The sequence below is a fragment of the Strix uralensis genome, chromosome 1, assembly GCF_047716275.1.
Source record: "Strix uralensis isolate ZFMK-TIS-50842 chromosome 1, bStrUra1, whole genome shotgun sequence".
Lineage (NCBI taxonomy): Eukaryota > Metazoa > Chordata > Aves > Strigiformes > Strigidae > Strix > Strix uralensis.
The window spans coordinates 163,913,968-163,928,793 of NC_133972.1; the positions used below are offsets into that span (position 1 = coordinate 163,913,968).

General features: G+C 44.6%; 1 long non-coding RNA gene across 1 annotated transcript in view; it reads left to right on the forward strand.

Annotated features, from left to right (window-relative positions):
* Positions 1–12,499, forward strand: part of LOC141954734 (uncharacterized) — a 49,785-nt gene extending 37,286 nt beyond the window's left edge. The window contains exons 3-4 of the long non-coding RNA XR_012632230.1: positions 4,762–5,122; positions 12,222–12,499. This is a non-coding gene — a long non-coding RNA (uncharacterized LOC141954734). The remainder of the gene's footprint in view (positions 1–4,761; positions 5,123–12,221) is intronic.
* The last annotated feature ends 2,327 nt before the right edge of the window (positions 12,500–14,826 follow it).

A 14,826-nucleotide genomic window follows, 5' to 3' on the forward strand; every position in this document is an offset into this window, starting at 1 on the left:
GATGATACCTTCAGTGGAATATCTAAGTTTTCATTTTAAAAGTGCACTTTCTTTTGGAATTATTACAAGAGTTAGTAGTTCTCAGAAGCATTTTTATGTTGCACTTTATGCATTATCAAGCAACTCACCTTTGGGTGGAGGGTGGGTTGGGGTTCCCAATCTACCGGGCAATCCTTCTGTGCTTATCTTTCTCTTTCAAACATCTTTTGGTTGGAGTTCGCAGGAAGGTATTGACTTTTAGGATGAAAAATGCAGGGTGGGACATGGTAAATGGCTACTGCCTCCACCTTGTTTTCCTAAAATACTCTGTAATACAAACAGTGGTTTGTATTACAGAGGATATTTCAGACTGATGCAAGTTTACCAACTCTTGGGGGTTAATGAGCAAACTGTAATGGTCTCCTGATTTGCACTGTTAATTGGGTGTGCATGTGTCTTCACCTGGTCACAGGGTGGTGGAGCATCTGTGAAGTGCCTTCCCCTCATTAATCATGCCCCAGCCATAGCTGCTTTTTCTGATTTAGGAGCAAAAGTCCTAGCTCTAGAGATTGCCTGGAATGTGTCTGTTGGCCAAGCTTGTGAAGCCCTCAAAAGCAGTCAGGTTACTTCAAGAACTTGGTGTTGCTGAGTGAGGAGGAAAAGGAGCCTTTACATTTTTTGGGGGAGGGGGAAATTTGTTTTTAGGGGTTTGTTTTTTTCTCTATTATAAAGATCTAAATATTATAGGCACATGTTAGAAGAGACTGTTACTGATGTCCCTCCATGACTCCACAAAGTAAACAAGTTCATGTTTCCTCACTGCTACAAAACACAAGTACTGTTGACCTGAAACCTCCTGATTTTGCCACTCTCACTGTTATGCCAGGTTCAGTCTATAATTCTTTTCAAATTACATGCCTAAGAACAGAGAGGTTATAGCCAAGGAGAGGTTTTGGAGATGGCTTGAGCTGATTCACCAGCTGGATGTTATTGCAGGGGACAGTCTGGGCTTGATCCTGCCCTCTTCCTTCCACCGATGCTGGTGTCGAGCCTGCTTTAGCTCACTAAACCAGGAGAAAACCATTCCCCATGGTAGCTGGGATACACACTATAGTGATCCGCTGCCTTTCATCAAATACATCTGCAACTGTAGGCTTAAAATGAGCTGCAGAATTTATAGAAAAATAGAAAAGTTGGGGGTTTTTTTCTTATTTTTTTTCTTCTTCTATTGGGTAGCATTGACTTTGATAATCAGTCTTTGCACCTGGAAATGTTCTTCTGTATGGGGATGTAATAAAACCATTGTGAGATGTTCACCTTGTGTTTAGGAGGGGATTTCAGTGTTGGTGAACTGAACACGCGCTGCCCGCGGTGCCTGGTGGGTGGAGCAGTGGAGGTGAATGTCCCCAGTTTCATTCTTGTCTGTAATAAAGTCACTGCTGGAGCTTACTACAGCAGATCATGAGGTTTAACAGGTCCCTTACTACACTTAACTCACATGGCTGGGTTGTAATGAACATGCTGAAGTGGAAAAATAGCCCTTTCCTTAAACAAAAAACACAGGCACAGAAAACACGCTTTGTTTTCTAAATGAGCCATTGCACTTGGGACTCTTTTAACGGTCAAAATTCAACAGGTGGAACTCCTTATTCTTCTCTCTTTCCCCCTTGTATTTCTTAACTAATTAGCAACGAGTCTCTTAAACTTTTTTCATGTGGCTATTAATCATCCAGGGGCTCTCTGTAGCAGGGCATGCTCTGCTTGCTGCTGTTTTTTTTCAGCTCATGTTGACTTGTTCTTGCTGCCCTTGGAGAGCAGCCATGGGCTCAGAGTGCTGCTGTCCGTGTTGAGGCTGATGCCTTATTTGCTCGGAGCTGGACACATGCTCAGCACGCCGTGTTTGTTCATGTGGGTGATGGAACCTTTGTTGTGTACGAGTAACGGAGTTATTCCTCATAAAGGGATGGGGAGGATGAATGTGTTTTTCAAGTGCTGGCTCATGACTTGCAAAATCTGGATGTTCTTCAGGGCTTTGCTGCCAACCTACTGCATGACTTTCAGTAAGTTATTTAGGGCAAGACCTAAACTGTTGGTGTTAGGCAATACTCAAAGGCAGTCTGCAAGGAAGACCCTCTGATTTGAGGGGGAAGCAAAAGGCTGCTGAGAGCCTGGAGTGCAGTGAGCTGTAGCTGGAGGTAGGGTCTTCCTAGCAGGCAGAGTGCTTAGCCTTAACAACCTGGTGCATTTTGAGGATAGAGCCCCAGGAACTGGAAAGTTGACTTTTCAGGCATCTCTCCTGGGCACAAGAGATTTAACTGGGAAGCACTGAGACAGTATCTTCTCCTTACATCCAAGGGTGGAAGGTGCTGAGGTTCCTTCATGTCATGAAGAAAGATGTTTAAAATTAATATTAATCATCTGTTATTGGTTTCTCAGTTGTGCCAACCCTTATAACCTGAGTAGAAAAGCCGATATGTAAAAAACACGACATGTGCAAGATGCTGGTCACTGAGCTCTTCCATAGCCCTTGGGTCCTGCTGCCATCCAGCTGGGCTTGAAGGCAGGTGATGGGAGTGATGTGAGTGGTGTGGTGCATGTGAGGTGGGGGACAAAATACAAGGAAGAAAACAAGAAAATGATGTTTTTGCTCATTGGACAGTGAGGACCGTTGGGCTCGTCTCCCAGGAGAAGTGAGCAAAGTACATATTGACACATCCGTGGTGGAGTCAGGACAAAAAGCCCTGCTGCTGCTCCAGGCACAGCATGATGAAGGTCTGGGTCTGTGGGCAAGTCTCATTTCTCTGGTGACAGAGATTTATCTCTGTTTGCATGCTCATATTTTACAGGTAATTGGTTTATAGAGAAAACCATTAGCTCAAGGATTTTAGGCAGGTGTTCCTGCAGTAGAGAAATAGGTTTTACAGGCGTTTTGAGTGTCATCTAGTCATCAAAGTGGCTGAGGTTCACTGTGTAATTGGTGGGATGGGAGTTATTTTGGGGAATTCGAGTCCTTTTCCAGCTCAGCTCAGGGGGTTGGGTCAGACCTTCTCCGGCTTTGGTTCATTTAATGGAGGGGAGGTTAGGGAATAGTTCATTTCCTAACTGTCCCCATCACTGGAAAAAAACTGGAAGCAAGGGCAAGGCAATTCAGATTTCTTTTTCCATGAATTAACAGACCTCAGCTGCATCTGCAGACATGTCTGCAGACTTCCAGTTGCCTTGTACTGACTTGCATGCTGGATTTTGTAGTTAACAACCCAAATACATTTCAAAGACATCAGATTTTCATGGGTTATGGTGTCGTCCAGTCCTGTTGGTAGCATCACGACGCAGGTTAGCTTGGGTTGCAGTAAGGCTGCATCTTTACTGCAGAGAAGGGAATTTTAATGTTTTCCCTAGGGAGGAAGAAGTTTTGATTCAAAGCAGGTTTTGTACTAGAGGTGATTTAAATATGATCAAAGTCAGTGGAATTTTATTTAAAATAAACACGTGATTCTCCTAATGAACCCTTTAAAGAGAGCATCTGGGGAAAATATAATAGGTTTTTGTACATTTAATTATTCACTTGATTTTTTTTTATATCTGATGACGTTTCCGCTGTTTGAGGATAGATAGGACTTTATTGACACAATTAGCGGATCAAATTATTATCACACCTTTTATTTAATCTTGTGCTATTTGATCTATTTGCTTGCACTTTCATTACTCCTTTACCTGGTTACATTACACAATGATATCACCTTCCTGTCCTGCTGCAGCTAAAACAAAGTGGAAAAAAAACCCCTTTTGGCTCTCAGCTGCTCTCTTCTGTTTTTATTACAGATGAAATAGAAAGCAGTGTTGGACAAAGAGTTATTTGAGTTTCCTTGCAGTGCTTGCTAGGCGTTATTTCTGGGCCTTGTGCGACAGTTTTCATACCTTAAATAACAAACAAAATCCCAGCAACTCTATTCCCAGCACAATTAGTAAAATCAGATTTTAAAAAAAAACAAACAAAAAAACCAAACAACAAAACAAAAACAAAACCCCAAAAACCCCAGAATATGATGGTTTTATATATCTCAAATATATATCAAAATCTTTATGACTAATTACCTGCGTATTTTGAGCCATTTTACTGGGATGTGTTTATTTTCTTTGAACATAGAGGTGGGAAGCGTAGCTCTGCCTGGTAGGAGGTCAAAGAGGGTTGTACTCAAGAGCTGCATGTTTCTGAGATGTCGAGGGTAGGATCCCACTGATGGGCCAGACCTTGGCACGGACTCCTGACGGTGATGCTTCTGACGGTGGGTGGACATTTTCCTCTGAAATCAGGAAGGCAGATGGTCCTGCTGACCTGCTGCCTTATAATGCCTTCTGTCCTTCTCTTCGCTGGTGGAGAAAACACATCACTAGGTTCAGAAGGGGTGGAAAAAAAGGAGTGGAGAGGAAAACTGTCTCATTTCCTCTGACACAAAAAAAAAAAAAAAGAGGGTTTTGGAAGGATCTGTTTAGGTGAGAACTTTTTTTCAGTTGCTGGCTTGTTGTCCTCCTCTGCTTACATCACCTGGCATCTATGAGGCATCTGGAGGTGGTGGCCCCATGGTATGCCTATGCTCAGTGTGACATTCATTTAAATAAACCACACAATTTGAAGAAAAAAGAAAGCAAAAAGGAAAAAAACCCTGAAAACTTCCCCCTGTGCAAAAATAAATCAAAAGATACAGGTTTGCATGGGAATAAGCCTTGTCCAACATGGTAAGAGTTGTCATGTAACGGCCTGTCCCTTTCCTCTCTCTGAAGGTCCCAGCCCCATGCTTCCCACCAGTCTGGAGTAATATTTGGAGGAGCCTGGCAGTGTGGTCCTTCTGGTAGCTCCCAAGGATTTTTAGGATGTATGGACCTCCAAAACCCTCTGGAGAACATCTGCTGCGGATAAAAGCATCTGGAAGTTCCTACTGTGCTTTTAACCTTTTTTTTCCTGGGTCACCTCGTGTCATTTGGGAAGGAAACCTCTCTGTTCTGAGGATTATAGCAAACAGGTCACTTACTGGAATACCTCCCCTTGCATTTTCTCAAGATGGAGCCATTGCTTTACCCAGCAGAAGAATATTTTTTTCTTCTCCCAGAGCTTTTCCAGTTCAGCAGCTCTCACGTCCAGCAGGTATGTACATGGTTTTCCCATTCACTAGCCAGTTTGCTTTCCTGATCTTTAGGAGTTCAGTCGTATTGTTTCCTCACTAGCTTCTGCTGAAGGCAAGACCTTGCAAAGTCCTTGGTGCCATGCTCTGAAGGTGGCTTTTCCTTGTTAGGACCCAATTTGAGATGTAGGTTTGTGTGGAGTGGTGGGGTCAGCTTCTCCTGAAGGTTTTGATGCCCAGCCTAAGCTTCATATCTGAGGAGGGGGATGGAGGTGCTCATATCTGCTCTCCTTATTCCTGCTTCTGGATCACCCTGGACTCTCGGGCAGCTTTCCACTGTGTTTGTAACCCACAGCTGGCACTAGCCACGTGTGGATCAGCTTATAGGACTTTGTTGTCTGGTTTCAGAGGAGATGACATGAGTGTTTATTCCATTTTTCATCATCTTAATTTAACTATTTCTGCTGAAGAACATCATTTTGAGGTTGATTCATCCCATTAAAAAGGAGATGGCTTTAAATTTTAAAATTAAAACTATTCCTATTCAGTGTAGACATGGATGACTCAATAGCTGTAGTGATAACAACCAAATTTGCATTTTTATAATCATTTACAGTGAGTTAGATGCTTTTGTGAAGGTGACAAGCTTTTTTTCTATTTTATCTAATACCAGAACCAGATCATTGTGTTGGTCTCTGTGGGTATCAGTTTGCTGTGAAAGTCATCCTTTTTGGCAGTTGTGCTGATTTGGGTTGAATCTCCTTATGTGTGTTGGCAAATAGATTCCTCCTTCCGCAGGGTGGAGAAAAAGTTAACTCTTTTAATCTAGCTTAATTCTATTTATTTTTACTATACAAAGAGCAGGTGCTGAAGGCAAAGGGCTAAAAATGCTTTGCTATACATTTATTCTGCATTCATATCAGTTTTTGTAAGACATTAAAAGTTTCATCTTCCTGCTTCGTAAGCATGATTTCGCATCAGATTAAAGGAAGGAAATGGGGGGTAGAGAGGGTATGCAGGGGGAAACAAAATCGGTCGCCTCACTCTTGAATTTTACTGCGACCCGTAGGCCAAATTGAGATGGTAGACGAAGATTGAGGATAAAAACATTCTTTGCTTTAACTAGCAGGGAAGTCAAGCACTTGCTGTGTCTGTAAGAGAGGCTAGAGTTAACCACATGGATTTGCACATGGTAGGTGAAAAACAGCATCGTGCCAGGTTGGTGAGGATGGTTGGTGGTCAATCCCTGTGCAACATGGTCATGTGACAAGACAAGACCTTTACCAGGAGGACTGCCTGGAGGCTCAGCCCAGAAGTGTCTGCAAGACACCACCCCTCAGGGAGGATGGGGACCCCTGGCATTGCTTGCATGGGTTTTGTGCTCTGCTGCAGAGGCATCCCCTGGGACCCAGACTTCCCCCCGCTGAACTGTGTTCCTGGTTTGCTCACTCAGCATGTTACAGTCTGGCTCAAATGACATAGAAGATGCACTGAAAAATTATTGTATTTCTTCTGCATGATGCCTCTTCCGTACATTGAAGGCTTGTTTTTGATGGCCGAGAGAGAAGGGCAGCTAGGAAATCTGTATTCTGCAGCTGACTCCTCCAGCAACTCCATCTGTACCTCTGGTGAAATCACCAAATAACTTTGTTTGCTTGGGTCCACATGTGAAAGATGATAACACTACATACAGTGGTGTTTAGATTTTCTCTTCTCCCCTAGCTTTTTGTCCTTCAGCACACAGAAACAATTTACTAAACACATATAAACACTGCTGAGGTTCACCTGGGCTCACCAAGCCAACTCCACTCTCATTTAGATCTGCTGCAAAATGCTGGTTTGCAACTCAGGTTTGGTACGTCGCTGTGTGTTGGGTGTCGGAGCTGGGATCACCCACTGAGATGCCCCTGGCTGGGCCTTCCGATAGCTTGGGCATCCCAGGATCCCACTGACCTCCCAGTCCTACTGGGTCTTCTGCTGGTGGAGCCAGAGGGAAGGCATGGCTGGTCTGTGCAGGATCTGGCCCTGGGTGAGCAGACTGGTGAATACCACTGTAGAGCAGCTCCAATGAGGGCTTTGCTCAGAGCCTTCTCCTGGTCCTATGCACCAAATTAAGAAACTAAAAATCCAGATTTGGCTGTGTCTTCGACTTGGGTCTCAGCCCTTCCCCAGCACTGAAATTCCTGGTATTTTATTAACTAGTTCCTAACAGCTTCTAAGGCACCTGTGAAAGAAGGATCACTCACTGGCAGTACGAGCTTTTTATCTACAGTTAAAGCAAACACATTGATATCTAAAGTCTTTTTTTTTTTTTTAAAGCCAGCTGTTTGATAAAGACGTTGCAAACCAGATCTCCCACTTGTTCCTGTAAGGTGTGAAAAGGTTCTTTGTCAGCAGTGCATTGCAGTGGAATGAGCTTTATCTTTTGTATGTAGCTAGGAGCTTGGGTTTTCCTCCTTGCAGGCAAAGAAAAACCTAATTAGAGCCTTGCACACTTCAAGAAGACTTGAAGCATATGTGCAAAATGTGTTTGTTGGTCTCCTCCTAGCCCTTGTTGCTTAAGCTTTTAGGAAGAGCATCTCTGTAATTTGATGCGAGGAAGTTCCTGGGTTTCCTCTTGTTTAGAGAGCAAGAAGAGGTGTAATCACCACTTGTACAAAGATCTCTTCATGGATCTTGAGTATGACAAGAGGCGTTGGCTACAGGTCTGGAGTACAAGCAGAGTGGTTACACTCACCCCAGAAAATGGAGTACCAGTTGCTCTGTTGCAGTGGTGCAGTCACTTTGGTGCTTCTGGATATGCCTGTTTGGAGGCCAAACAAAACCTGCCCATTACCTGGGTAACATAGAGCAGCCCCAGCGGTGCTTGGGCCTGTGCTGACACTGAGCAAGGAGAAAAGCTGTGGTAGAAGTACCTCAGATCTTGGGTTCTTCATTGCCCCTTGCAGAGGGGGTCACACAAGGCCTTGCAGGCACCTGAGAGCCTGCTGGTACCTGGGGGCGGCCCGAGAATTAGAGCTTGGTGAAGAACGATGTTTCGGTTGCAAATTTACAGCTGTCTTTTATGGGGAAGCAGAATCATCTTGGGTTTTGTTCAGAGCCAGTCTCATCCTGCACGGATGTGGGGCAGCTTCAAAGGGAGTGTAATTTAAGGGCTTTCCCCTCAGTCAGTGTGAGCATCCGGGCTGGGGGGCTACCAGGTGCATCCTTGGGTGCGAGTTAAAAGATGAACTCTATCAGCATTTAAAATGCTTGCTGGTAAAATAGCAAAGCCTTTCAGTCAGGGTGCAGAGTGTTAGGTCAGAATGTCCTTTAGGGGGTAGGTCTATGGACAGATGCATGTTATTAAAAAAAAATACAGAAAGCTTCAGTTTGGCTGCTTGTGAGGGTAATGTATTTGGGTGTGTGTTTCAAAAGCACAGAACTGATTATAAAAATCATGGATGGGCTAAGTCAGTATTAACAATGGTTGGATGACAGTGAAAAGCAGCCCTGGCACATTGCAGGGATGTTCTTGTCATGACTAACCTCTCTCACTCTCACCCGAGAGGAATTTTTTAGTGCCCAGCACAGACAAGCACTGAAATTGCAGGTTTGCAGAAGTTTTCAAATGTCTCCCCAGCTGGCAGCAAATAAAGGAATTGCAAGTATTTATTGGTTTAAGGAAAAAAAACCCCAAACCCTCAAAGCTATAAAATAAATTTGACAATGAAGGGTTTTTTTTAGGGAGTCTTACTTTCTTTATGGCTTTGTGAGTTGAATGTATTGAAACCTGGCAAAGGAAGAGGATTTAATCTACAGATGCCATCTTTTGCTTGATGGTTTCCTGCTTCTAAAATTACTCCCAGTTCTCTGGAATTGGGGCTGAAACTAGTTTCAGCTTTCAGTTTGTGGGCAACCTACCTTACCCACTTCAGCAGGCTGGATTTGCAGGGGTTGAGGGCAGCAAATGCAAGTCAAGTGCTTTTAAAGATTCTTATCTTGGCTGCCAAAAGTCCCTTTGCCACTTCTAAAATATCTACGGCTGATTATTTGGATTCGCTTCTTCCTCTGCTTGGGGAAAATGCTGAAGCCACTGATGCTGAAATTACGGTTCGATCTTTCTTTCCCTGTATTGCCCTGGGGAAGTTTGAAGGAGAGCATGCCCAGGGTGAGGGATGCTGATGGACATGTGCTTATCCTGCCGCTGTTGACCCTGGGACTGTGGTTTGGAGGACGTTGGCTTTTGCTTGCCGGGCAGTGGCGAGAGCCAGCCCGAGCAAAGCAAATTAATTGTGGATCTCAGTCCTTAGGTTATGCTTAAACCTTCAACCTCTTTTGCAGCGTGCATTTTCTCTCCTTAGGCTCTGTCTCTCTCTTGGGGCACTTGTTGACAGCATCTTGGCATGTGCCATTTGTGCCCAAACTTTGTGGCCTCATTGCAGGGCATCTAACTGGGGATACCCAAGGTCATATTTCTATTTATTTCTATAAGTAAATTAATATTCATATATTTTTAAAGGTCTGGAAAAATCCTGCTAGTACGTGTTGAATGATCCTCTGGCGCTTCATGGTTTTGCTTGGTGATTTATATTGACTAAAGAATCGTAGTCATTACTTTTACAATAAAGATCTTTCTTAATGTGTGATCTCTGCTTTTTCCATGAGCGCCTGCAGCTGCAGGTGCTGACTAACTATGCACAGTAAATACTTAACTATCTGCTGACTTATGGTGCTGCTTCAGGTTGCAAAGAAGCAGTGAACTATCACAAGATGTATCATTACTAAAGCCAGCAAAGCAAGAGTATCTGCTTGGCTCCTGAATCCTTTGCATTGCTTTGAGGGGATCTGCAGAGCTGAAGGTGTCGACAGGCTGTTTTCTTGGGCTCCCGTCTGCTGAGCAGCATTATGTGGATTAATATTGAGGAACTCTTAGTGAAATTTATCTCATGCCACGAAAATGTAAAGCCTCCAAAGCTGGCTGGCATCCCAAGGCTGCGAGAGGCCCTTGGAGGGGCCATTGGTGAAGGTGGCAGGATTTGCAGCGTCCCAAAGCCGTGAATGGGATATGATCTGAAGAGTTTGTAATTAAGTTTTAATGGTTTCTGATTTCGGGCAAAGGACAAAAACTGGCAGGCAGGAATGACTGCCATGGGGCCAGCCTGCCACTAAGGGAAGGCATCCGCCCAATCTTCTGGTCCTGCGGCGTGGAGCCCAGTTCAGAAACACAGAACACCGTTCTGGGCAATTTTGTGTTCTGAGGGTGTTTCTTGAGCTGGAAGTAAATCTCACACCCATCCTTCTGTTTTTTTTCCCTGGCAATGTTTTGGGGATCCTGTGGTTTTGCCGGCTCTGCTTTTGCAGGAAACCATCATTGTGCTGCCTCCTTTTTACCTTTGCAGAATCAAAACCAGGAGGTTAAATTAGAGATCCTAGGCTCCAGCAGCAAAAAGGGGACCTGAGCCTGTGCTCTGCTGCCATGAAATAAAAAACCTCTATATTTTTATATAGGTTATCATACATAAGTTGGGGGATGAGGCACAGATGCATCCCAGCCATGGTGCATCTGCAAGGTGGACCCCTGCCCACTGTCCAGGTGAGAGGTCCGTCTCCAGCCTAGGCTCAACACCCCAGTTTCCCTGGCTGAAAGGGAGTGCTGGAGGCATTCACTGGGGCACTGAGCGATGCTGGGACCCCCACACTGTCCCAGCTCCCTGCGGGCTATGGGGGCTTTTGCTGCCTTTCAGCTTGGCCACCTCCACAGCGCAGATGTGCCCTCCCACCAGCTGACACCATCCTGGTGGCCATCACCTTCCCCGCTGGCACCATCACTTGGTTTTCATTAAGGTTTTGCAAGGAGCAACTCTTTCTGTCGGGGTCCCTGTGCAGGTTTATCCAGGGCTGCATTTACATCAGCATCAGGTGGTTTTCATTTGACCTTTGCCCTCCTTAAAAATTAAATACTGAGGTATTAGGAAGAGAAGTAATCTCTCAGATAAGCATTTTTTCCCTGCTCTTCTGTAATTCACGGGGGAGCTGGCTTACCCTGCCTGTGGATGACTAAGGAGGAAATTCTTTTTTGGTTAGGATAATGCTGTAAGTTCACTGGATTTTTTTTTTATCGTGGGTTTATCACTTCCTCCCTTCAAATTCCTAACTCTTTCTGTGCAAGGCAGGAAAAAAACAAGGGTGACCACAAGTTATGGAATTTGCTTTCTGTGGAAAAGATGCTGAACAGCTAAATAATGCTCTCAGGTTAGACATGGTTTGCATGGGGGATTTGCTCCATATCCAGTTATATAAACAGAATGGGTAAGAGTCATGAATATTCTAGCAGCTACTGTTTTTCAAATGTGGATTTTTTTAACATTGGAGTTAATTAACGCTCGTATCTCTTGAATATAGGTGAGTGTAAGCCCGCTCATCATGCAGACGGGGAGGAGGATTGGATTTATTGCAGGTCTCTGAGAGTCGGCAGGGTCAAAGTCAAGTTTATGTGTAAAGAGTTTCTGGTTTGTCTTGTTAATCTCCATACCTCCCTTTTTTTATAGAGGGGATCTGGATGTGTGTCTCTAGAGAACACAGATGGAGTTTGGCCAGAGAGACCTTGCCTTTCAGTTAAACACGTGTTTATTCTTACAGTGTTTGCTTCCTGGTGGTGTTACGATGATTGCACTGTTGATCCTTCTGCAAAGGCTTGACAGTGCTGCTGAAAAGCTTTGACACTGCAAAGCATTGTTTACTTGTGAAAGTATTATTATATTTTGAATATCTATTATTCATCTCTTGTGCTAAAAGTGACATTATATCATAAAATTGCTCTTAGATTTCAGAGCTTTGAGGAAAAGCTGTTTTTTGTCCCTGGCTCCCTGTGACAGTGCTGGGAAGTGATTTACCCTTTGTATCTCTGTAGTCCCCTTTTATGAATTGTGAGTGACAGCAGGAAAGTATAAAAGAGTGCAGAGGAGCTGGTTTTGATGTTCATAAAAGGCTTTGATAAAAGATGCAGCACGTAGACTTGATATTATTTCCTATTTTTAACTTCTTAAGAGCATAAAGCGCTCAGATCCAATATTTATGTAAAAGGAGAAAGAGGGGGGCCGTATTTCTTCTTTTTTTTTCCTCTTTGTTTTTCTTTTTCAGGACCAGGTGAATTAAAATAGAAGAGTGTCTCTCTTCCATGCCCCAGTAGAATTTTGCTTTCTTCCACGAAGCATCTATGTCTTGTCTTCCATGAAGCATTGGTAAAGCCGACTGCCATGGTGTTAACAGTGTGGATGATGCTGGAGGAGACCAGCTGCGGTTTCAAAGGCTCCTTGGTTGTAGGCTCATGCCTTCAACCTCCCGGTTACGGCTCCAGTGGACCCACCAGCCGTGGTGATGTCCCCTGACACCTGAAGAAATAAAACATGGGAAAGCCAGGGCAGCTCCTCTCCTTTTGCTAAAAGTCAGATCACAGTAAAGTCATCTCTGTAATAAGTAGCCTTGCTTGCTCCATAGAGATGAGAGGCTGTGTGCAATGCTGGGTAATTGGGGTTTTACTGATGAAGGTGCTTGTCATTATTTCCAGCCTCCATGTTGCAGTCTCCTCTTTAATCTCGTCTGCAAGTATGGCTTGTCTGCAGTGGGCCTGTGTACTTGTGCATATTCATGTGCATGTGAGCACATCCATAAAACTCCATCAGGTGCTTTCCTGTGTGCGTAGGCACACCTGGATACCTGGATAGAAAGTATGTGTGAGGAGGAGTGCGGGTAGCACATGCACTCATGGCATTGGCACGGCCATTTGCACGACTGGGTTCTTCATCCATGCAAGGGCCTTCATGCTGGGTATCGAGACTCCTAATGATGACAGCATGCAAACCTGACTTTGAGATCTACCTGATGATAAAAGTGTTTCTTTTGCTTGACACCACTTTTTCTGTTTTATTGGGGCGAAATGCCTTGAAACACCTTGTGCCGGAGAGGAGGGATCCTGTTATCCCCCGGAGAACCCCAGGACAGAGCAATGTTACCGAGTCCTACCTTGCTGCAGTGCTGATAAAGAGTTTGTCTCGGTGGGATGAGCATAGTTATAGCTGTCAGTGGTGGTTTTGAGTTCTTCAGTAATGTGCACTCGTCTGAGAGGCTGTTCAAATCAGATGCTGGGTTTGAAGTAGCTGGACTCAGGCAAAGACATACCAACCTCTCACCCATCTGAGGTGAGTGAGCACCTTCTGCTTAGTTCCTCACACAAGAACTTTTATGCGAAACCATAAAAACGAAGGGAATTACCAGCCTTGGGCAGTCATCAGAAGATGCAGAGAAATGTGTTTGCTTGGATGGTGTCTCCCTGCCTCTGCTGTTCCTCTGGGAGCTTGCAAAGCTGAACACTTAGCGTCTGCAGGGTGGGATGCTCCTTTGGGATGTGTTGGCATAGCACTATGCCTGCTTGATAGCCTTGCCTCTCATGTGGACCTTCATGGTGGTGAGTCTCCAGTTATTATCCCAAATGGAAGACTCCAGAAGTGTTTACCTGGGCCCACACATGACTTTATGTGATGAATAAATTGAAATCACCATGTCGGAAGCACAGTCTTAATTTTTTTCTTGGCCCACCCGTGAAACTGTGTAACACCACGTACAAGAAGGTGCTGTCATCTTCTGCTGCGTGATTTGTTGGGCTTGGCTAGCTTATAGCAGAAGTGTGTTGGCACATATGGGTGTCTTTTCAACTCTGACAGGTTGTCCAGTTAGCCAAAAAGTTTGGGTATTCTCAGTTATTCGATAGAGTATAGGAGGACTTTGTTGTGCCATTGGAGTGGACACTACGGTAAATTGGAAAAGCTGTTGATGAATCCAGGAGAGACAGAAGGGACAGGTCAGGGCAGGACTTGTTGAGCAGGAGTGACACTGTGCCGTGCCCCACCTGCAGCAGGTTGGTTGTATGGGCTCAGATTCTTGGAGGTGTTTGCACCCTGCCTTGGTGCATGCTGTGCAGCAGCTCAGGTGCTTCAGTTGCATTTCCAGAAGCAATCCAGCCACCTCGCTGCGAGTTGGGGAGGAGTGGGCTCCGGAGCACACCAGGGGCTCACCAAAACCTGGGGCTCTGTGGCATTGAGCAGAGCTGTGCCAAAGCATGTGATGAAACATGGACCTTGGTTGGCGGGAGCTGCGGTTCCTCTGCTTTTGAAAGCATCTGGGCAAGGTGCCCCAAATCAACCACCAGAGAAAGTGTCCAGATTAAGGATCTGGTAAGCATCAGGGTCCCCTCTGCTGTGTTTTCAGGCTCTTCTGTAATCAGCTGTCATTTCTAGATCTGGGCATATTGGAGTATGGATTGAAACTTAAACAAACAGTGACTCTTCTGTAAATATTTAGCTCGCACTGTTTAGGAGCTGCTGGGAGCAGGAGACAAAATAAATTTAAAGTTCATGACTTTCTAAAGAAGCTATAAGAGGATGGCACTCAGTCACCAGATTCTCTGGCATGTAGGTTTTCAATAGCTGTTCCTCCTCTTTCTTTTTTCCTGAAGAAGAGGATGTATTTAAGCATCCTTTGCAGAGACATGAGGTTGCACTCTTCCAGTGTTTACATGGCTGCATTGGGGATTCAAATCAATGCAAAAGTCATCTTCAGCTTGGCTGGTATAGCTGGGTGTGCAAGAAGAGCTATGATATGGAGTAAATGGATGATGTTCCCTGGCCCTACACATCTTCTTTTGTGTATTTGGACTGGTCATCTGAAGTACGTACATCTGCGTGGAAGA